A 25,229-nucleotide genomic window follows, 5' to 3' on the forward strand; every position below is an offset into this window, starting at 1 on the left:
GTTCCAAAGAGGAAAAGGAGTACATCAAGGCTGTACATTGTCACCCTGCTTATTTAACTTGTATGCAGAGTATATCATGAGAAACGCTGGGGTTGAAGAAGCACAAGCTGGAATCAAGTTTGCCGGGAGAAATATAAATAACCTCAGATATGTAGATGACACCTCCCTTATGGCAGAAAGTGAAGAGGAACTCAAAAGCCTCTTGATGAAAGGGAAAGAGGAGAGTGAAAATGTTGGCTTAAAGCTCAACATTCAGAAAACGAAGATCGTGGCATCTGGTCCCATCACTTCATGGGGAATAGATGGGGAAACAGTGGAAACAGTGTCAGACTTTATTTTCTTGGGCTCCAAAATCACTGCATATGGTGACTGCAGCCATGAAATTAAAAGACGCTTACTCCTTGGAAGGAAAGTTATGCCCAACCTAGATAGCATATTCAAAAGCAGAGACATTACTTTGCCAACAAAGGTTCGTCTATTCAAGGCTATGGTTTTTCCTGTGGTCATGTATGGATGTGAGAGTTGGACTGTGAAGAAAGCTGAGCACTGAAGAATTGATGCTTTTGACCTGTGGTGTTGGAGAAGACTCTTGAGAGTCCCTTGGACTGCAAGGAGATCCAACCAGTCCATCCTAAAGGAGACCAGTCCTGGGTGTTCCTTGGAAGGAATGATGCTGAAGCTGAAACTCCAGTACTTTGGCCACCTCATGTGAAGAGTGGACTCATTGGAAAAGACCCTGATACTGGGAGGGATTGGGGGAGGAGAAGGTGATGACAGAGGATGAGATGGTTGGATGGCATCACCGACTCAGTGCACATAAGTTTGGGTAAACTCCGGGAGTTGGTGATGGACAGGGAGGCCTGGCATGTTGTGATCCATGGGGTCGCAAAGAGTCGGACACGACTGAGCGACTGAACTGAACTAGGGTGTATGTCTAGTAGTGGGATTGCTGGGTCATTAATAGTTTTTTAAGGAATCTCCATACTGTTCTCCATAGTGACTATATCAATTTACATTCCCACCAACAGTGCAGGAGGGTTCCCTTTTCTGTACACCCTCTCCAGCATTTATTGTTTGTAAGATTTTTTTGATCATGGCCATTCTGATTGGTGTCAAGTGATATCTCATTGTAGTTTTTTTTTTTTATTATTATTATTTTTAAATTTTATTTTATTTTTAAACTTTACAATATTGTATTGGTTTTGCCAAATATCGGAATGAATCTGCCACAGGTATACATGTGTTCTGCATCCTGAACCCTCCTCCCTCCTCCCTCCCCATACCATCCCTCTGGGTCTTCCCAGTGCACCAGCCCCAAGCATCCAGTATCGTGCATCGAACCTGGACTGGCGATTTGCATTTCTCTAATAATGAGCAATATTGAGCATCTTTTCATGTGTTTATTAGCCATTTGTGTGTCTTTGGAGAAATGTCTGTTTAGGTCTTCTGCCCACTTTTTGATTGGGTTGTTTGTTTTTCTGATATTGAGTTGCATGAGCTGCTTGGATATTTTTGAAATTAATCCTTTGTCAGTTGTTTCATTTGCTATTATTTTCTCCCATTCTGAGGGTTGTCTTTTCACTGTGTTTATAGTTTCCTTAGCTATACAAAAGCTTTTACATTTAATTAGGTCCCACTTGTTTATTTTTGTTTTTATTTCCATTATTCTAGGAGGTGGGTCATAGAGGATATTGCTGTGATTTAAGTCATAGAGTGTTCTGCCTATGTTTTCCTGTAACAGTTTTATTGTTTCTGGTCTTACATTTAGGTCTTTAATCCATTTTGAGTTTATCTTTGTGTATGATATTAGGAAGTGTTCTAATTTCATTCTTTTACACATAGCTGTCCAGTTTTCCCAGCACCACCTATTGAGGAGACTATCTTTTCTCCATTTTATATTCTTGCCTCCTTTGTCAAAGATAAGGTGCCCATAGGTGTGTGGGTTCATCTCTGGGCTTTCTATCTTGTTCTATTGGACTATATGTCTATATTTTGTGCCAGTACCATACTGTCTTGATGACTGGAGCTTTGTAGTATAATCTGAAGTCATGAAGGTTGATTCTTCTGCTTCCATTCTTCTTTCTCAAGATTGCTGTATTCAGGGTTTGTGTTTCCATATAAATTGTGAAATTATTCTAGTTCTGTGAAAAATGTTATTGTTAATTTGATAAGGATTGCACTGAATCTGTAGATTGCATTTGGTAGTACAGTCATTTTCACAATATTGATTCTTCCAACCCAGGAACATGGAATATCTTTCCATCTGTTTATGTCATCTTTGGTTTCTTTCATCAGTGTCTTATAGATTTCTGTATACAACTCTTTTGTCTCCTTATGCCCATTTTTGAAGAGTATCAAAAATCAGTGCTAAATTTTGTTGAAAGCTTTTTCTGATCTATTAAGATTATTGTATGTTTTTTATCTTTCAGTTTGTTACTATGGTATATTACACTGATTGATTTGCATACATTGAAGACTCTTTGTATCCAGGGATAAACCTGACTGGATCATGGTGTATAATCCTTTTAACGTGTTGGATTCTGTTTGCTAGAATTTTGTTGAGGAATATTGCATCTATAATATTTTAAAAATATTAGTATAATATCAATATATGGCTTTCTTTCTCTCCAGCTTTTCTAGAATTCTAAGTTAGTTTATTCCAAATCAATGATGATTTTTCAGCATTCAGTTCAGTTCAGTCGCTCAGTCATGTATGACTCTTTGTGACCCCATGAAGTGCAGCACTCCAGGCTTTCCTGTCCATCACCAACTCCTGGAGCCTGTTCAAACTCATGTCCATCAAGTTGGTGATGCCATCCAACCAACTCATCCTTTGTCATCCCCTTCTCCTTCTGCCTTCAATCTTTCCTAGCATCGGGGTCTTTTCCAATGTGTCAGTTCTTCCCATCAGGTGGCCAAAGTATTGGAGTTTCAACTCCAGCATCAATCCTTCCAATGAATAATCAGGACTGATTTCCTTTAGGGTTGGCTGGTTGTATCTCCTTGCAGTCCAAGGGACTCTCAAGAGTCTTCTCCAACACCACAGTTCAAAAACATCAATTCTTTGGCACTCAGCTTTCTTTATAGTCCAACTCTCACATCCATGCAAGACTACTGGAAAAACCATAGCTTTGACTAGATGGACCTTTGTCAGCAAAGTACTGTCTCTGCTTTTTAATATGCTGTCTAGGTTGGTCATATCTTTTCTTCCAAGGAGCAAGTGTCTTTTAATTTCATGGCTGCAATCACCATCTGCAGTGATTTTGGAGCCCAAGAAAATAAAGTCTGTCACTATTTCCATTGTTTCTCATCTATTTGCCATAAAGTAATGGGACCAGATGCCATGATCTTAGTTTTTTGAATGTTGAGTTTTAAGACAGTTTTTTCACTCTCGTCTTTCACTTTCATCAAGAGGCTCTTCAGTTCCTCTTTGCTTTCTGCCGTAGGGGTAGTGTCATCTGTGTATCTGAGATTATTGATATTTCTCCTGGAAATCTTGATTCCAACTTGTGCTTCATCCAGCCTGGCATTTTGCATGATTACTCTGCATATAAGTTAAATAAGCAGGGTGACAACATACAGCCTTGACGTACTCCTTTCCCAATTTGGAACCAGTTCATTGTTCCATTTCTGGTTTTAACTGTTGCTTCTTGACCTGCATATAGATTTCTCAAGAGACAGGTAAGGTGTTCTGGTATTCCTATCTCTTGAAGAATTTTCCACAGTTTGTTGTGATCCACACAGTCAAAGGCTTTAGCATAGTCAATTAAACAGAACTAGATGTTTTTTTAATCACATTATCACAAGGCAAAAGTAAATGCTTTTATCACAGTAGATGGACTTTCAATTAATGTGATTTTCAACATTAGCAAGTTTATTTCATCACTTTTTATTTATTTATTTTTTTTAGTTGTCACTGAATTGATATTTTTCTGGTTGGTTTCCCTCTATTGTTAATGCTTCAGTTATTTGGAGGGACTACTGAATTTTAAAACCCTAGACACAATGACACAATTAAAAAAAAAATGTTTGTTAGAAAAATGTAGCTGTTAAGGATCCCAGAGCTTTTAGCATTATAGATATTTTGTTCTTTTTCTAAGATTTGCTTTGTAATATTTTATTATTTGATCTAAGGGTTACAAAAATTACTTCACCATCCCTTTTTTGGTCCTTAATCCCTTAAACTTATTTTTAGTGACTCCTTCTTACAGGTCATGACAGTGTCTCAGTTAGTGTCTTATCTGTCATGGACTTTCAATTAATGTGATATTTCAGTGCTGCTTTCTCAGCTTAGCCTGTCGGCAGCCTTCCCCAGACCCCCATCTGCTTTATAGCCCTGTATTTCATAACCACAATGTAGCTCCACCAGGCTCTTGTGGATGATACTATAAACTGTGTTGTAATGGCTCATAGGATTAGATAGAGGCTATTATACATCTAGCCTGGAGTGCTAATGTCTAAAATTAGGCATGGATTTTGTAAACTGTAATGAAATGGAAAGAAATGACTTTCAGATGTATTTCGGTTCTGTGCTATGTGATCATAATCCTAATGTATTAGGGAACCTTGTTTGTCTCCCACCTCATGAGTAAATGCTGTTCTCTTCCTTAACTAGACTACTGAGTTGTGTGTGTAGATCTCAGTGTCCCTTAAGTATTATTCATGCCATAAAGTTGGGATGTTCTAATTACCAATGTTTCTGCCTCCTTGAATTGTTTGCCCTTTCTGGGTTGTCTCTGTGGCTTTAGTACATTAGTGACTGACCCAATATCAGACCTATGGCCTTTACCCCCTCATATAGTGTGTTTTTGTTTAAAGAGGTGGTAAGAATACATTTAGAATATTTCCCTTAAATGACAGGGTTGAGAAAATGGAGTCATTTCTGTTCAAAAGATCTCTGAAAGAGAAGTGTCTGTAAATTTGTTATGCAGGATTACCCTTTATACAGGATTTAAAGAAAGTACAACTTGTCCAAACATAGAAACATATGAACATAGAAAGCATATAAATTAATGATTGATTACTATTCTGTAAGAGGAATTATCATTTTGCAAAGGGACTTACCACAAGGTTCTTAAAATAGGGAGCACCTCTTAGGACATGTAAGTTTTTATTGACAGAGTATTGCCTATGTATCAACTACTGTGGACACAAGCTAAGAGAAAGTTAGTGTATGAATTATTGCCTGTGGAAAATCAACCTGCATGAGTTATCTTGTTTCTGAACTTGGAGTATAAACCATTGGTAAAACAGCAAGTCATTACATTTCTATTTCTTGAGTACTTACTATGTTCCAGGCACTTATGCATGTTATCTCATCTAAATATCACATCAGCTCTATGACTTGTAAACCAGCTTTGCAAACAGGCCAAAGCTCGCTCAGTTCTGTACAGCAAATAAATGGTGAAAGTGAAAGTGAAGTCGCTCAGTTGTGTCCGACTCTTTGCAACCCCATGGACTGCAGCCCACCAGGCTTCTCTGTCCATGGGATTTTCCAGGCAAGAGTACTGGAGTGTGTTGCCATAACTGATTCAAATTTGTTTCTGTCTTCAAGGATTGTACTCTATACATTATAAGCTAATGGAATTGATTTAGAAAATATCCATGTATGTGTGTTTTTTTCAGATTCACAACTAACATATATATGGTAAAGGACATACTCGTGGACAGATCTAGTTTGAAATCCTTGAATGTCATCCAATAAATAGTCTAAGATTCTTTCCCTTCCTGTTCATTCAGTACAGACTCCAAGAACTCCCTTTAACAGGAAGGTGCATCTGCTTTGACAGTGATCTTAAAAAAGGAAAAGTCCAAAGGCAAACAGAGAAGGTTTCTGAATTTGTCACTGATTGGGCAATCTAGATTGGTGCTCCTTTCCATTAGGGTGACAGATGATATCATTTATAGCTCAGGTTTGAGGTTTCTTTTTTCTTCTTCCAATTTTATTGAGATATATTTGACATATAGCACTGTGTAAGTTTAAGGTATATAGCATACTGATTTGATTTATATATATCACAAAATGATTATCACAATAAATTTAGTTAACATCCAACATCTTGTTAGGTAGTTAGAATAGGAAAAAGGAGATAAAAATGGCAGTTAGAGAAAGTGGCAACTAGGAGAACCACATGGAGGCCAAACAAAGAAAAGAAAAAGCCCATGAAAAGGGAAACCGTGGGCTGGAGTGAAGGCCTCTGGTGGGAAAATACACTTAACATGTCCCCTTCCCTAATTTGCCTTGAGCATGGACCCTATTTGCATTCCCTTGTCTACTTGGTCTTGGGTACAAGCCCGTTTTGCATGGGGTAGAATCAATCAGGCTCTGGGGACCACTTAGGGGAGGGAGCAAAGGATATAAAAAGGGAAACCTAAAATGGGATGGGACCCCTCCTACAGGGTGTTGGTCCACTCTCATGTCTTAAGAGTGTACCATTTGCTGCTTGCTTAATAAATCCTGCCAGCTTGAGCTGTCTTGGGCTGTCATTCAATTCTTTGCTACAAGAAGACAAGAATCAAGGGAGAAAAACCAACCCAACAATCTCATACAGGTACAAAATTAAAGAAATAGAAAAACATTTTTTTTTCTTGTGATGAGAATTCTTAGGATTTATTCTCTTAGCTTTTAGGAACTTTTCTATATAACATACAGCTGTGTTAATTATATTTATCATGTTGTACATCATATCCCTAGTACTTATTTATCTCATAACTATATGTTTGTATCTTTTGACCACCTTCATCCAATTTCTACTCCCCCCAACCCCCACTTCTGGTAACCACAAATCTGATCTCCTTTTCTGTGAGTTTGGTTTTTGTTTTTAAAATATAATTGACCTACAACACTATGTTAGTTCCTGTTATACAATATAGTGACTTGCTACTTCTGTACATTTCAAACTGATTACCATTAGAAGTCTAGTTACCATGTCACCATACAAAGGTATTATATAGTTATTGACTGTATTCTCCATACTGTACATTTCATTCCTTTAAACTCATTTATTTTGCAACTGGGAGTTTGCAACTGGATATTACCTCTTAATATCTGTCACCTATTCCTTGCTGGTTTTGAGGTTTTCTGACAAGTCTAATTAAGGTGCATTTATTAAGACAGTGTGGTATGGTAAAAGGAAATGGGCATTGTTGTTAAGCAAAACTAGGTTCTAATTCCTTTACCAGTCATTGGCTGTGAAACCTTGGTGAAATCACTTAACCACTCTGGGCCTTAATTTCCTCATCTGTTCACCATTTTCTATTAAAAAAAAAAAAGTTAAATTTCCATAGATGGAATCACTTCCCCTCTACTTTCACTTCCAATCATATAGTCTCAGCCAATTATACCTCTATTCACATGGATGGGTTCTTGGATAGATACATAATCAGATTAATGATAGTCATAGCCTAGAAGAGAAACTGTTTTCCACTGGATGTGAAGCTGAGGTTTTAGGAGTCTGGAGCAGCTGCAGCCACTTTATGGGTAAGGAGAGATTGTCTCAGAATAAACTAGACTGAAATCAAGAGTCTCAGAAAATCAGGTCCTGGTGGCATCATTTGAGTCCCTGCACCAAGCTTTGTCTGAAGTTAGCAAGGTTCACCCTTGAGCAGGCAGAATCTTAGTTTCCACACCAGAGTTTGATCTTGGGCCCCCTAGAGTGGAAGCGAGGAGTCTTAATCACTGGATCGCCAGGAAGTCTCAAATTCTCTTTTTTAAAAAGACAAGTTTGAGTTAGCTTTTCAGTCCATTGAAATAAAGATAGTCCTAATTGTTATATAACCTATTAAAGCTATGACTGTAACAATTAAGTGAAAACTGTTTGAAAAAATGCTTCGTACAGAACCTAAGTCTTAAGAGTCTATGAAGGTTATCCTTTCTCTCCCTTCAATAGTATCCCTAGGAGCCTGGTGTTTAATTCCAGTGATTTCATTTGTGTCTCTGTGTGACTTAGCAGACCTTTGCACAGGAAGAGTTGAGGGTCATTCAGCAGTTATCAGCTAAGCTGTACCACATTCTCTCCCTAATCTTTGTACCTAGGCTGTAGACCATTTCAATGAATCGTCATCAGTGTCCAAGTACTGAAGAGGACCTTTACTTCTCTTTATACAGAAGCTGTATGAACAGAGGTCCATTTCAGATCCTGGCCATTGGTGAAATGATCGATGGCTTATATGTACCAGGATCAGGGAGATGTGTAGCTCAGAGCCTGATCACTGCTAGTGAGCTTTTATAGTCAGACGTGGGTAATTCTATTCTTTGTTCATTTTTAATTTTCAATGTTTTTGTGTCAAATGTTACTATTTTTGGAAAGTGAAAGAAAGTGAAGTCACTCAGTTGTGTCTGACTCTTGACCACCCCATGGATTGTAGCCTACCAGGTTCCTAAGTCCATGGAGTTTTCTAGGCAAGAATACTGGAGTGGGTTGCCATTTCCTTCTCCAGGGGATCTTCCCAACCCAGGGATTGAACTCGGGCCTCCTGCATTGCAGGCAGATGCTTTACCGTCTGAGCCACCAGGGAAGCCCCATAAGTTAATTGGACTGGTATGACTAGTAGAAGCCGATCATGCCACTTCTTTACTTAGACCCCTTTAGTTTCCCATTACTTTTGGAATAAAATTCAAGCATCTTACTCTTACGTATACAGCCGTTGCCTAAACTGACTTCTGTTTACTTCTCAAGCTGTATATCTTGCGCTTTTCCAAAATAAACTACATGCTTTAGCCAGGCCAAATCACTAACAATTCTTTGAGCATGTCTGGCTTTCACATGAGCTATTTCTGCTGCCTGGAATGAACTTTTCTCACCTTTTTCATCCTGTTAATGCTCATGTGCCATTTAAAACAACTCAAACTACACTGTCTCTGTGCAAGTCTTTTTTTTTTTTTCTTTTAGGACTTCAAATTTTGTTTCATCTTCATCTTTCTTTAAGCCACTGAAGGTGAGTATGAAGGGGGAAGGGAGTTAACACAAGCACTAGTGTCTACCATGTGACAGGCACCATGTTAAATATTTTGTAATAGTTATATTATCTCATATAATCTTTGGTGAAAATCTCCTAAACTTATTTATAAATTTTAATACACATATTTATTTAATTTGTCGTAAAAGCAGGCATGAGGTTTCTGTATCAAGGGAGGACTATTGTTATTACATACAGCAATAACCACATTGATTCTTCATGCCCCATTCTTCCCCTTCAGGGTAAGGCAATGAGAACCAGATGGTTATATTCTGTGCAAGTCTTAATAGCACACTTTCTCTCCATCTGGTTTAAATGCACCCTGCACTTATCCTTATTAGCCTGTAGCACCATCACGTCTGACTTATTTCTCTGTCTCCTTCTCTAGAACATGAACTCCTTTGAGGGCAGGGACCGCATCTTATTCATTTGTGTTCCGAGCACCTAGTATAGTACCCAGAACAGAGTAGGTATTTAAAATATGTTTAATGCTGCAGCATCATTTAATTTGTAGTAAATAGCAGAATTCTAATAATTGTGCTTCAAGCCCTCATGGATAGAAGTGCTGTTTTGTGTGAACATAAAAGTGAGTGACTATGTAAGAAAAAGAGAATATTTTAGATGAAGTCAAAAAAAATCTGAGTTGAAATCTTGCTTTGTTTAAAAAGGATATAGTAATTTCAAGACAGAGTGGTATCAGTACAGAGATAGATTGATCAAAGAGAATAATAAGCCAAGAAAGCAGTTCAAGATTATGTAAGAATTTGGTATTGCTTAAAGCTTGCAGTAAGAATTCTTACTCAGCAAATGGACAATTCACTAACGACTTAGGAAAAAATTTCATAACACACACCAAGGAGTTGCAGATGGATTAAAGATCTAAATGTAAACATTGAATAGTAACATTTTAAAGACAGCATAGCTTGAGTTCAGACTCTGACTCCATCAGATACTATCTCTGTGACCTTGTCCAAGTCACCTTATTTCTTCATGGCTTAGGTTTCTCATCTATCAGATCAGATCAGATCAGTCACTCAGTCGTGTCCGACTCTTTGCGACCCCACGAATCGCAGCACGCCAGGCCTCCCTGTCCATCACCAACTCCCGGAGTTCACTCAGACTCACGACCATCGAGTCAGTGATGCCATCCAGCCATCTCATCCTCTGTCATCCCCTTCTCCTCCTGCCCCCAATCCCTCCCAGCATCAGAGTCTTTTCCAATGAGTCAACTCTTCGGATGAGGTGGCCAAAGTACTGGAGTTTCAGCTTTAGCATCATTTCTTCCAAAGAAATCCCAGGGCTGATCTCCTTCAGAATGGACTGGTTGGATCTCCTTGCAGTCCAAGGGGCTCTCATCTATAACATGGGTATAATAAAAGTATTACTTGGTAGGGTTATTTGTGAGGATTACATGAATTAATGCATGTGAAGCAATTAGAAGAGTGTCTGGCACATGGTAAGTACCATATAAATGCTGTATATTGTTTTGCTAGAAAAAAATACAGGCAAATCATTATAGCATCTTGAGGTGAGGAAATGTTGTCAAGGAATAATAAATAGCAAAGGCACACTTGAAACAGGATAGATTAATATATTTGATTACATGGAAGGTAACTCTCCCTCAGCACCTGCTTCAGCTTCACTCATTCTCAGGGTTTAGCTTATACATTCTTCCCTCAGAGGGACTTTCCTTGATATTCCAATTTAATTCTTGTGTCATCCCCCAATTTTCTTTCTCATAGCACCCTATTTATTGCCTTCAAAGTATTCATCACAATAAATCTTTATATATGTATGTTTGTTTATATGTTTAATGCCTCCCTAGACACTTGGGCAAACTAAGTTCCATGAGATAAGGAACCATATATATTTTTAAAATTTTTATCACAAGATATTTGCTTTACAATATTGTGCTGGTTTTTGCCAAATAACACCATGAATCAGCCATAGGTATATATATGTCCCCTCCCTCTGGAACCTCCCTTCCATCTCCCATCCCATCCCACCCTGCTAGGTTGTCACACAGCACTGGGTGGAGCTCCCTGTGTCACACAGCAAATTCTCACTGGCTCTCTGTTTTGCATATATGGTAATGTATATGTTCCCATGCTAACCATATTTGTTTTTTAACCATCTTTTTTAAAAAGCCAATATCAGGCAGAGTTTCTGGTACATAATAAACACTTTCTACATTTGGCTGAAGTATTGAATTTAACACGATCAAATCCTATTGATGAGTATGCTCAAGGTTGTGTGCCAGAGGGGTCTGACTGGTCATGCGTTCTGCTAGAGAACTTCTTCCTGGGAGGCAGTATAATGTAGGGATGAAGAGTGTAGACAACAGAGCCAGGGATCTTGAATTCAAAGCTGGATTTTGCCCTTTAATAGCTGTATAAGCTTTAGGCAAATGACTTCATTCACCCTCAGTTTTCTCATCTATAAATTGGGACCAATATTAATGATTTTTATTCAAGTCTAGGGATAAACAGGCACCCCACTCCAGTACTCTTGTCTGGAAAATCCCACGGACGGAGGAGCCTGGTGGGCTGCAGTCCATGGGGTCGCGAAGAGTCGGACACGACTGAGCGACTTCACTTTCACTTTTCACTTGCATGCATTGGAGAAGAAAATGGCAACCCACTCCAGTGTTCTTGCCTGGAGAGTCCCAGGGACAGAGGAGCTTAATGGGATTCTGTCTATGGGGTCGCACAGAGTCGGACACGACTGAAATGACTTAGCAGGGATAAACAGAGGAAGGGAAGGAAAACTGTATCAGATCTAACGCCTCTTCAACTGAGATAATATGCAAGAGCTTATTTTCTTTTTTTAAGTTTATTTTTTAATTGAAGGATAATTGCTTTATAGAATTGTGTTGGTTTCTGCCAAACATCCACATGAATCAGCCATAGATATATATATGCCCTCTCCCTCTTGAACCTCCCTCCCACCTCCCTCCCTATGCACCCCTCTAGGTTGTTACAGAGCCTCAGTTTGAGTTCCCTGAGTCATACAGCAAATTCCCATTGGCTATCTATTTTTCATATGGTAATACATGTTTCCATGTTATTCTCTCCATTCATCCCACCCTCTCCCTCCTCTCCCTTCCCTTTTACTTTTTTTAATTTTTTTTTTTTTTTTTATTTTTTGTCCAAATTCCTGGTTTAATAAGGTCTTGTTTATTTTGAGAAAAAAGGTCCCAAACATCAGGCTGTTCACAAAAATAACCCACAGTATCAACTTTAGAAAACAAATCTTAAGACTATTACACTAGTTATTTTTCTAGAGGATGCATTTAACATGCCAACTCTCATTCACAAAAATACATTGTTACATTTGTGTTGAACAGCCCCACACAGCACTCTTATGTGGGGTTTAACACACATACCTCTAACTCAAAGCTGCTCTCAGGTTCTACTCAACTAATGAGGACTGCCTTTGTTGTCAGGGAAGCAACTATTGTATGAATGGAAAGAACTGTACTCCCTGTGTAACAAGAGATTATTTTGGAGACAGTTGATAAAAACCATACATCCTTTTTATTGTTAAGTCATAAAGAGGTATCAAAATTAAAAGCAAAAATTACAGGGTAAGACTTAACGTAACTACTAGGAGGGTCAAAGGAAGTGAAAATGGGACTAGGCGCAGGGCAATATGAATTAATGAACATGGGAAGGACAAGGATGGGGAGAACAGTGAGCATGTGCTGAAGATACTAGGGGAGAGGATCTGGTGAAAATTTTGATCTTAGACAAGCGCCTAGGTAAAGAAATAATGGGACAAGATTTCTAAACCCCGCTATGTGCTTAAGAGTCATCCTCGCCATTGGCGCTGTCTCTGTCATCCTCTCCTTCCTCAGCCTCTTTTTCATCATCCTTGATCAACTCCAGCTGGTCATCCCCCCGATCTTCATTATCATCATCATCCAGTAGGTCCCCCTCCTCAGCAGAGTCATCTGCACCCCCCTCAGACTCCATCTTCACATTAGTCTCATCTTTCTTCAGGGAGCTGCTGCTCTGCTCCTCTTCTGACTTATCATTCTTCATCTCTACTCCTTGTTTGCTCTGTTCCTTTTCAATTTTTTCCAGGCTTTCCAGTAAAGAATCCACTTTTTGTTTTATCTGGGTTAACTCCTTCTTAATGGTCTGAAGGTCATCTCCTTTCAACTTTCCAGACTTAGAAGAAGATCCCCGCTGTCCACTCTTAGAATTGAAGCCACTTTTGCCCCTTCGTGAGGTGTTTCCTGATACACGCTGGCGTTTTGAGGGCACTACAGCCCGAGCAATAGGAGGAGGAGGAGGAACACGTGCTGGGTAACTGTACATCCTGTCATAATAATCCCGTTGAAAGTCATAGTCCAAGTCAAAAGATGAGCCGTACATCTCCGCTGCAGATCGTTTCACACCTGCTTTTCCTCGGTTCACTTTTGGCTCTGCAGCCAGATTAATATCTAAAACCTGGCCAGCAATCATTCTGCCATCCTCTCCTGCCACAGCAGCCCGGGCATTTCTTTCATTAACATACTGAACGAAGGCAAAGCCCTTATGAACAGAGCAACCCACGATTTTGCCGTATTTTGAGAAGATTGCTTCCACGTCAGATTTCTTGACCACAAGGGTATTGAGATTCCCAATGAATACACGAGAGTTCATGGAGCGAGGATCCGTCTTGTTGGTAACATTGCTGGCCATTGTCTTTGATGATATGGTGCCTCACAAAGCTGAAAAACAGGAGGGGGAAGGGAGAAGAGATTCGATTCTGAATCTCCTACCCCTGGGTTCTACGTGGAGAAGCCGATTGCTGCTCGAGGTCGGCAACGCGGTCGCAATCGCTCAGTCTTCGCCTCTTCACAAAATGGCCCCCCCCCCTTTTTTTAATTTTAGTTAGTTATTTTGGGCTGTGCTGGGTCTTGGTTGCTGCACAGGCTTTTCTCTAGTTGTGACAAGCAGGGGCTACTCTCTAGTTGCTGTTTACAGATTTCTCACTGTGGTGGCTTCTCTTGATATGGAGCAATGGGCTCTAGGGTGTGTGGGCTTTGTAGCTGAGGCTCCTAGGTTCTAGAGCACAGGCTCAGTAGTTGTGGTGCATGGGCTTAGTAGCTCCAAGGCATGTGGAATCTTCCTGGACCAGGGATCCAACCATGTCTTTTACATTGGTAGTCAGAGTCTTTACAACTGAGCTACCAGGGGATCCCAGCATATTTTCTTTTTTAACCTAAGTCCTGGATTTCTACTTGTTTTACTCTGAGTGGTATTGCATTGAAGATTAAATGAATGGTTTGGATCTAATAAAACACCTCATTGATCCTCTTTTTTTTTTTTTTGAAACATAGTATGATTATATTTTAATACACAACCAAAATACAAAACACCACAGTAAATTGACAGCAATAAAATATGGTATTTCATTTGCACTACACTAAGATGTTGGTATACCAAGGAAAATGAAAAAAAAAAAAAACAGAGCAAAATGAAATAACGTAAGAGACTGGTAAGGATTAAGCGTATATGAAGATGACAGACTGAACAGTAACAGACAAAAAGGCAATTTCTTTGTAACATCATATTGCCAAAGAATAAAAATGTAACATTTATACAGTTTTAGGAAATATATCCACATAAACACTTGTAGATAAGATTGATGAAATCTTGTCTATATAATAGAGGAAAATCTATTTTACTTTGGACTCGAAATTATAAATTTTGGGTATCCTTAGTCTTCACAGTTTCATTGGAATTATTTCAACAAATTAGTTGGATAAGTTTACAATTTATATATAAACAATGCTTACTGCATAGAAAAATCTGTGGCTAGTATATACAGATACCCCAAAATGCTGTGAGTGTTAATTGATCAATAAACCCATAAGATGTGCACAAAATTTCATCAATAAGTAGATAACACTGATCCTCTTTTAAAAAGAAATTGGTTAATTTTTCCTCTTAAATTTTTTCAGACAAACAGTATAATCATACTGTTACAAGTTCCAAAAACAATTTTATTGAAAATTTCTATTGGAATTTTCTTCAGCTTATAAACTTAATCTGAGAATGAATTAACATCTATATACTGTTGAGTCTTCCCATTCAGGAATATGGGCTTCCCAGTGGTATAGTATCTGCCTGCCAATGCAGGAGATGGGCATTCAATCCCTGGGTTGGGAAGATCCCTTGGAGAAGGAAATGGCAACCCACTCCACTATTCTTACCTGGATACTCCCATGGACAGAGGAGCCGGCAGGCTACAGTCCATAAGGTTGCACAGAGTTGGACACAACTGAGCACTCATGCACAATGCACAACTCAGGATTCAGGAACATGGTATGGGTCTCCATTTAATAAAGCTTTTTAAGTTCCTTAACAGTTTTTAAAAGTTTATTTTAAACATTTGTTCTGCAAATTTTATAGTTTATTGCTATTGTTGATCATATCTTCTTTTTTTAAAATTTAAATTTATTTATTTTAATTGGAGGCTAATTACTTTACAATATTGTAGTGGTTTTGCCATACACCAACATGCATCCACCATGGGTGTACACGTGTTCCCCATCCTGAACCCCCCCCCCACCCACCACCTCCTTCCCCATACCATCCCTCTGGGTCATCCCAGTGCACCAGCCCCAAGCATCCTGTATCCTGCATCGAACCTGGACTGGCAATTCGTTTCTTATATATTATCTTCTTAATAGTGTCTAACTGGTCATTTTATGTTTGTATATAAGGACAATGCAGATTTTTAAGTAATCATTATAACTTGCCATCTTTTTATTAGTTCTAATAAAATTTCAGTTGATTTTATAGGTAAGCAGTAATCTCTATAGTAATTAAAGCTTTTATTTCTTATTTTCCAATAGTTTTCTCTATCTTATTGCAATATCTAGAATTTCTGGAAAGAACACTAAGTGGTAGTGGTAATATTGTTTGTATTGCCTTCATCCTTTTTGTTATCATAATACCTCTAGAGTTTTATAGTCAAGTATATTGTTTTTTTATCATGTTAAGATAATACATTCATAGTCCTTATTTACTAAGAGTTGCTTTTATTTAAAGGAATGAACGTTGAATTTCTATCTATTTTTTTGACCTGTGTTAGTGAAAGTGTTAGTTGTTCAGTTGTGTCTGACTCTTTGTGACCCCAAGGACTATAGCTGCCAAGCTTCTCTGTCCATGGGTTTTTCCAGGCAAGAATACTGGAATGGGTTGCCATTCCCTTCTCCAGGGGATTTTCCTGATCCAGTGATCAAAACTGGGTCTCTGCACTGCAGGCAGATTCTTTACCATCTGAGCCCTTCCCACTAGGGAAGACTTTTTTAATCTATAGATAGGATAAAATACACTTTTATCACACTTCAGTAAAAGGGTACATTATTGATATGAAGTATGTAGATTTAAATTGTTGATGAATTATTGGTGAAAGGCAAACTTGGTAATAATTGCAACTCTTTTTTAGCATTCTTTTAAATTCAAATAGTACTTAGTAGTTTTGCATTTATTTTATTTATTTAATGTTTTTTAAATATTTATTTGTTTTTGACTGCTTGTACCTTACCTGTGGCATGAAGGATCTTCTCTATTGTGCTGGTGTGTGGATTTTATTGCCTGGCGGCATGTGGGCTCTTATTTCCCTGACCAGGGATCTATCCTGAGTCAACTGCATTGGGAGGCAGATTCTTAACCACTGGACCATCAGGGAAGTCTCTAGTTATACATTTATAATGATACATGAGTTTGGTCTATCAGTTTTCTTGTCTTGTGCTTTCATTTGACAGTCAGTCGATGAGTGTTTATTTTATTTCAGTCACAGTGCTAAGCATGGCATGCTCTTGTTTTTTTAAACTTTTCAAGCCACAGACATCTCATATATGTTAAGAGTATATGAAAATACCACATAGTGTTGGGATTATTATAAGTTTATAAAGTGAGTTAGAGCCTTTTATAGCCCTTGTCAATGATCTGTAGTAACTTAAATAACATAGGAATGTATCTACACTTTCAGTTCAGTTCAGTCGCTCAGTCATGTCCGACTCTTTGTGACCCCATGAACCACAGCACGCCAGGCCTCCCTGTCCATCAGCAACTCCCGGAGTCCACCCAAACTCATGTCCATTGAGTCAGTGATGCCATCCAACCATCTCATTCTCTGTCGTCCCCTTCTCCTCCTGCCCTCAATCTTTCCCAGCATTAGGGTCTTTTCAAATGAGTCAGTTCTTCGCATCAGGTGGGCAAAGTATTGGAGTTTCAGCTTCAACATAATTCCTTCCAATGAACACCCAAGACTGATCTCCTTTAGGATGGACTGGTTGGATCTCCTTGCAGTCCAAGGGACTCTCAAGAATCTTCTCCAACACCACAGTTCAAAAGCAACAATTCTTTGGCACTCAGCTTTCTTTATAGTCCAACTATTACATCCATACATGACCACTGGAAAAACTGTAGCCTTGACTAGACAGACCTTTGTTGACAAAGTAATGTCTCTCCTTTTTAATATGCTGTCTAGGTTGGTTATAACTTTCCTCCCAAGGAGTAAGCGTCTTTTAATTTCATGGCTGCAATCACCATCTGCGGTGATTTTGGAGTCCCCAAAAATAAAGTCAGCCACTGTTTCCACCGTTTCCCCATCTATTTGCCATGAAGTGATGGGACCAGATGACATGATCTTAGTTTTCTGAATGTTGGGCTTTAAGCCAACTTTTTCACTCTCCTCTTTCACTTTCATCAAGAGGCTCTTTAGTTCCTCTTCACTTTCTGCTGTAAGGGTGGTGTCATCTGCACTTCGGATGTGTGAAATAACATACCCATAAAATCACCAAGTGTTTTTTCTTTTATGTAAAGTTAAACATTTTAAGTAAATGTTTAACTTTTACCTAACTCTTTCTCTTTTTGTTGTAATTAATTTTGGAGGTTATTCTTATGTAAAAATTTGGTGGGAGACATTTTACTTGAAAATAAGCTCTATTTGAGAATTATTTTGATAATGCTAATCTTACTATATGGAAGGAAACATTAGGAGCAGGGAAGAACTCTCCTCTTCCTAGTTCCTTTTCTACTTCCTTTTATCTTCTTTCTTTTAAGAGTTTTGTTTACATTTTCTGTATTCCCACAACAAGGTTTTAAAATAAGGAAAATGAAAAGACTATTTAAAACTTTAAATACTGACTCAAAATAATGTTGAAGAAATCAAATATTTTATTCCTTGAACCAGATGATAAACTGAGAGTACTGGCTAGCAAGATAACTTTAAATACAGCAACAATTAGATGCATCTGAGAGAAAAAAAATGAATGCAGTAAAAGTTCCTGTGAAGATAATGCCATACATTCTGATTTAATAAATAGAAACTCTGAACATTTGACATTTATAATGACTTTTCAAGGGAGAAAAGGGCCAAATAACATGCCTTTGAGGAAAGTAGTAACTCAGGAGAAAACATGTCATTTTCAACCTGAGCTAGAAAGACTGTCATGGCAAAATCACCTTTTTGAAGTCCTTAAAAGGCCAACAAGACTAAACAATATGTGAAGACTGGGTTGGTGTGTTTCGTTACTGATAATCACCCTATACAGTGAAGCATTCAACTTGAATGATGACATATTGATCGTTGAGCAAAGGAAGAGGATCAAAGGACTTGGGGAATTGGAATGTACTTGCATATATTTTTCAGGTATGCTATATACCCACCCAAGCTTATGAATCAAGTCGTATTATGATTATTTCTTTAAAATGAGAAAAAGGAATTTCAAAAAGTCAAGTAACTTGATCAAGATCAGACAGCTAGAGAGAAGCAGAGCTAAGTCCTGAACCTAGGTTGTCTGACTTCAGATTCTGAGCACACTGACCTCCAGGTTTCCCTTGGTATTGAACAGGGCCCAGGGAATTTGAGTGGACATTGCTATGTGATCCCATCTATCTGGTATATTTTCTCTCCATACTTTTGCAGCCCCAAATTAGTGTATGGAGCATACTTCGTCTCTTCTCTAACAGGGGAGATCTTTCCAGAAAATTCTTCCCTCCTCCCCATTGGCAACTGCCACACTGGCAGACTATAGACAGCTGTAAAGTCCTACCAGCAGAAGCCAAAAGAGGATTTAGCTGGTGGAGCAGTTGTTAGGGAGTCTCAGGGGAGACAAATAAATGGTTTTCAAAAATGCCACCAACATTCTGTCCTCTGAGCAGCTGTTAGTGCATTTACTGTTGGCTGTAGGCCTCTGGAGTCCCCTGCTCCAAGATAAGGGGAATTTACCTAGGGTAATTAGCGCTTCATACAATCATTGCAAAATCCACACCAGCTCTTGATATTGATCAAGTTGTGACTTGCTTTATAAATATGAATAGAATATGAAAAACCACTAGACATATGGATAGAATCCACAGTTTGATAGAGGGTGATTAAGCTGAACAATCAGCACATTTGGCCCCACTAAAACAGAATTAATGTAGGAAATAGGAAATAACTTTGAGAAAATTACAATCTAGTTTCTTAATGACATTTGAGAGGTTACTGCATCAATAAAATCAGAGCAAGCTGCCATGACAAGAACGAATTGGGGAATAAAAATTACGTTTTCTGGTTTTCCACCTACCTTCTGTTAAACTTGATCCTAGTACCTTATTTATATTCTTCCTAGCACTTCCTACCTTTTGCAACCATTTTTACTTTTCTGTTTACTTTTCCTCTACCTCCTTTTCTGTATTCTAAAATACATTTCTCTGAGAACAGTGATAGTACTGGTTTTATTCATGACAACATTTTCGTTCTCATCCTAATTTTATAGCTTATAGTGCTTGATATTAAGTAAGCAATCAGTAAATATTTACTGGATGCAGTAGAATTTTAAAAACCCCTTAACTAATATAAAATAAACAAAATGACTCAACAAAAGCAACAAATAGAAAAAAGAACACTGCTGAAACCCAAAGTACTGAATGATAGTACCCACTCAACAAGTCTCCCCATAAAATTGGAACGGGGACAAAACAGAACAGAAAAGAGAGTGTTAGAAATTATGGGTTTTAAACAACTCATCAGTTTGTGAGGAGATAGTAGGTAATGTTTAAATGCTATTGATAAACAGATGCATGTTAAAATGAGTGTCTTGAAATAAAAAGCGAAACTCAGAAGACATGAAACAAAAGTTTATATTGATTTATATTGTTGGTTACATGAAAGTCAAAACTTCTATATGACTGAAATAATGCACTAAAGTAAAAATAGAATGATTGAAACCTGGGAAAATGTAATTGTATCATATAATACAGACAAAGGGCTAATTTCCAAAAAGTATTCATGAATTGGTAAGAAATTGAACAACTCAATACAAAAATGAAGAGAAGATATAAACATGCAATTTACCAAAGAAAAGAAATAAAAATGACCAATAAATATATAATTCTCAACATTATATATATCAAAAAATAAACAAAATCCAAACAATGAGATTTCCTTTTACCAAATCAGCAAAATCTAAAATATTAGTTAAAACCTGGTGTTGGTAAAGATGTTGGAAAATGAACAATTTATACATTGTCAATTGGAGTGTACATTTATGCAAACTTTATGGAAAATACTTTACAATATCTATAACAAACTCCTTATGGGTTTTGATTCAACAAATTGATTTTGAGCAACATTTTAAGAAATGTTCTCATAAATGTTAGCCTAGATGTTCACTGTAGCATTTGTATGCATGTCTGTGTTTGTGCTTATGCATCTGGGTCACATATAATAACAAAAAAGCTATTATTGACTGCTACAGTAAATTTCTATGTATTGTTGAAAGAACTAGGAGCTCTGGAAGTGAACATATAGAAGAGTTGTGAAATATATTAGTATTTAAAAATGCAAGCAAGACTTAGTGATAATCTAATAAAGTATGTGTAAATATACATGTGGGCATATAGGATTTTTTGTTGAAGGAGTCGCAAGAAATTGTAGTTACCAGGTGCAGGGTTGGATGAGAGCAGCTTTCAATTTTCATTTTGTGCCCTTTAAAAATATTTGATTTGCAAAACTTAGCATTTATTACTTTTTTTTTGGAAATATTCATATGAGTTATTAAGGTGGGGGAAATTCTGAGCTTCTTTTTATTGTTTTGTTTTCTTTTTATTTCTCCGTACTTACAAATGTTACATTAAAAAATAAGAAAATTTATCAGTAAAGTAGACCTATAATATGGTATTTCTAAATAACTATAGGTGTATTTAAGCACAAAGTATACTTGATCAATTCAGAAAGATAGAAATACATTAAAAATATGCAATTATAATAAGAATTTTTTTTCTTGGCCACAGTGTGTGGCATGTGGGTCTTAGTTCCCTGACCAGGGATCAAACTCATGTCCCCTGAACTGGGAGTGTGGACTCTTAACCACTAGACCATCAGGGAAGGCCCTATAATAAGAAACTTTAACTTTTCACTTGAAACTTGGATGTTAAGTAAAAAAAAATAAAGAATAATAGATTTTAATAGCATTATTAATAAGCTCAGTTTTATATAGATATACTTTGCTAGAGACAGTATTTTAGACTAGCCATAGATCATTTACAATTTAATATATACTAGGTCACAAAGAATAAATGAAGGGATACCCTCACATTCCTTGGGAGGAATTGGATGGAAAGACTCAATATTTGTAAAATCTCAATTTGTAGTTGTTCATTGTTCAGTTGCTAAGGTGTGTCTGACTCTTTGTGACCCCATGGACTGCAACACACCAGGCTCCTCTGTTCTCCACTATCTCCTGGAGTTTGTTCACATTCATGTTCATTGAATTGGTGATGCTATCTAACAATCTCATCCTCTGCTGCCCTTTTCTCCTTTTGCCTTCAATCTTTCCCAGCATCAGGGTCTTTCCTAGAGTCAACTCTATGCATTAGGTGGCCAAAGTATTGGAGCTTCAGTATCAGTCTTTCCAATGAATATTCAGGGTTGATTTCCTTTAGGATTGACTAGTTTGAACTCTTGAAGTCCAAGGGACTCTCCAGTCTTCTCCAGCACCATAATAGGAAAGCATCAATTCTTTGGCTCTCAGGCTTCTTTATGGTCTAACTCTCACGTCCGTACACATGACTACTGGAAAAAAAATCATAGTTTTGACTATACGAACTCTTGTTGGCAAACTGATTTCTCTGCTTTTTAATATACTGTCTAGGTTTGTCATAGCTTTCCTTCCAAAGAACAAGTTTCTTTTAATTTCATGTCTACAGTCATTGTCCACAGTGATTTTGGAGCTAAAGAAAAGAAAATCTGTCACTGCTTCTACTTTTCTCCATCTGTTTGCCATGAAGTGATGGGACTAGATGCCATGATCTTTGTTTTTTTCATACTGAGTTTCAAGCCAGCTTTTTCATTTTCCTCTTTCATCTTCATCAAGAGGCTCTTTAGTTCCTCTTTACTTTCTGTCAATGCAAAAAAGCAAAATGGCTGTCTGGGGAGGCCTTACAAATAGCTGTGAAAAGAGAGAAGTGAAAAGCAAAGGAGAAAAGGAAAGATATAAACATCTGAATGCAGAGTTCCAAAGAATAGCAAGAAGAGATAAGAAAGCCTTCTTCAGCGATCAATGCAAAGAAATAGAGGAAAACAACAGAATGGGAAAGACTAAGGATCTCTTCAAGAAAATCAGAGATACCAAAGGAACATTTCATGCGAAGGTGGGCTTGATAAAGGACAGAAAAGGTATGGACCTAACAGAAGCAGAAGATATTAAGAGACTGCAAGAATACACAGAAGAACTGTACAAAAAAGATCTTCACGACCCAGATAATCACAATGGTGTGATCACTGACCTAGAGCCAGACATCCTGGAATGTAAAGTCAAGCAGGCCTTAGAAAGCATCACTACGAACAAAGCTAGTGGAGGCGATGGAATTCCAGTTGAGCTATTCCAAATCCTGAAAGATGATGCTGTGAAAGTGCTGCACTCAATATGCCAGCAAATTTGGAAAACTCGGCAGTGGCCACAGGACTGGAAAAGGTCAGTTTTCATTCCAATCCCAAAGAAAGGCAATGCCAAAGAATGCTCAAACTACCACACAATTTCACTCATCTCACACGCTAGTAAAGTAATGTTCAAAATTCTCCAAGCCAGGCTTCAGCAATATGTGAACCATGAACTTCCTGATGTTCAAGCTGGTTTTAGAAAAGGCAGAGGAACCAGAGGTCAAATTGCCAACATCCGCTGGATCATCAAAAAAGCAAGAGAGTTCCGGAAAAACATCTATTTCTGCTTTATTGACTATGCCAAAGCCTTTGACTGTGTGGATCACAATAAACTGTGGAAAATTCTGAAAGAGATGGGAATACCAGACCACCTGATCTGCCTCTTGAGAAATTTGTATGCAGGTCAGGAAGCAACAGTTAGACCTGGACATGGAACAACAGACTGGTTCCAAATAGGAAAAGGAGTTCGTCAAGGCTGTATATTGTCACCCTGTTTATTTAACTTATATGCCGAGTACATCATGAGAAACGCTGGACTGGAAGAAGCACAAGCTGGAATCAAGATTGCCAGGAGAAATATCAATACCCTCAGATATGCAGATGACACCACCCTTACGGCAGAAAGTGAAGAAGAACTAAAAAGCCTCTTGATGAAAGGGAAAGAGGAGAGTGAAAAAGTTGGCTTAAAGCTCAACGTTCAGAAAATGAAGATCATGGCATCCAGTCCCACCACTTCATGGGAAATCAATGGGGAAACAGTGGAAACAGCGTCAGACTTTATTTTTCTGGGCTCCAAAATCACTGCAGATGGTGACGGCAGCCATGAAATTAAAAGACGTTTACTCCTTGGAAGGAAAGTTATGACCAACCTAGATAGCATATTCAAAAGCAGAGACATTACTTTGGCAACAAAGGTTCGTCTAGTCAAGGCTATGGTTTTCCTGTGGTCATGTATGGATGTGAGAGTTGGACTGTGAAGAAGGCTGAGTGCTGAAGAATTGATGCTTTTGAACTGTGGTGTTGGAAAAGACTCTTGAGAGTCCCTTGGACTGCAAGGAGATCCAACCAGTCCATTCTGAAGGAGATCAGCCCTGGGATTTCTTTGGAAGGAATGATGCTAAAGCTGAAACTCCAGTACTTTGGCCACCTCATGCAAAGAGTTGACTCATTGGAAAAGACTCTGATGCTGGGAGGGATTGGGGGCAAGAGAAGGGGATGACAGAGGATGAGATGGCTGGATGGCATCACTGATTCGATGGACGTGAGTCTGAGTGAACTCTGGGCGTTGGTGATGGACAGGGAGGCCTGGCGTGCTGCGATTCATGGGGTCGCAAAGAGTCAGACACGACTGAGCGACTGATCTGATCTGATCTGAATCTGCATATCTAAGGTTGTTGATATTTCTCTAGACAATCTTGATTCCAGCTTGGGATTCATCCAGAGCCCAGCATTTTGCGTGATATACTCTGCATATAAGTTAAATAAGCAGGGTGACAATATACCAGCCTTGAAGTACTCCTTTCCCAATGTTGAACCAGTCAGTTGTTCCATGTCCAGTTCCAACTTTTGCTTCTTGACCCACATACAGGTTTCCTAGGAGACAGGTGAAGTTGTCTGGTATTCCCATCTCTTTCAGAATTTTACATAATTTGTTGTGATCCACACAGTTAAAGGCTTTAGTGTAGTCAATGAAGCAGAAGTAGATGTTTTTCTGGAATTCCCTTGCTTTCTCAATGATCCAACGAATGTTGGCAATTTGATCTCTGGCTCTTCTGCCTTTTCTAAGTCCAGTTTGTACATCTGGAAGTTCTCAGTTCATGTACTGCTGAAGCCCAGCTTCAAGGATTTTGAGCATAACCTTACTAGTATGTGAAATGAGTACAATTGTGCAGTAGTTTGAACATTCTTTGGCATTGCCCTTCCTTGGAATTGGAATGAAAACTGACCTTTTCCAGTCCTGTAGCCACTGCTGAGTTTTCCAAATTTACTGACGTATTGAGTGCAGCACTTTAACAGCATCATCTTTTAGAATTTGAAATAGCTCAGCTGCAATTCTATCACCTCCACTAGCTTTGTAAGTAATGCTTCCTAAAGCCCATTTGACTTTAAACTCCAAGATGCCTGGCTCTAGGTGAGCAACCATACCATCATGATTATATGGACCATTAAGAACTTTTTTTGTATAGTTCTTCTGTGTATTCTTGCCACCTCTTCTTAATCTATTCTGCCTCTGTTAGGTCTTACCATTTCTATCCTTTATTGTGTCAGTCCTTGCATGACATGTTCCCTTGATATCTCCAGTTTTCTTGAAGAGAACTCTAGTCTTTCCCATTCTATTG

At 38.2% G+C, this 25,229-nt stretch overlaps 1 pseudogene across 1 annotated transcript; it reads right to left on the bottom strand.

Moving 5' to 3' along the window:
• Positions 1-12,115: 12,115 nt before the first annotated feature.
• On the bottom strand, positions 12,116-13,815 carry LOC113887207 (annotated as a pseudogene). The gene has a single exon (XR_003509665.1). The product of XR_003509665.1 is annotated as a heterogeneous nuclear ribonucleoprotein C pseudogene (transcript).
• Positions 13,816-25,229: the final 11,414 nt, after the last annotated feature.

This window comes from Bos indicus x Bos taurus, chromosome X (assembly GCF_003369695.1).
Source record: "Bos indicus x Bos taurus breed Angus x Brahman F1 hybrid chromosome X, Bos_hybrid_MaternalHap_v2.0, whole genome shotgun sequence".
In the NCBI taxonomy this organism is placed as follows: Eukaryota; Metazoa; Chordata; class Mammalia; order Artiodactyla; family Bovidae; genus Bos; species Bos indicus x Bos taurus.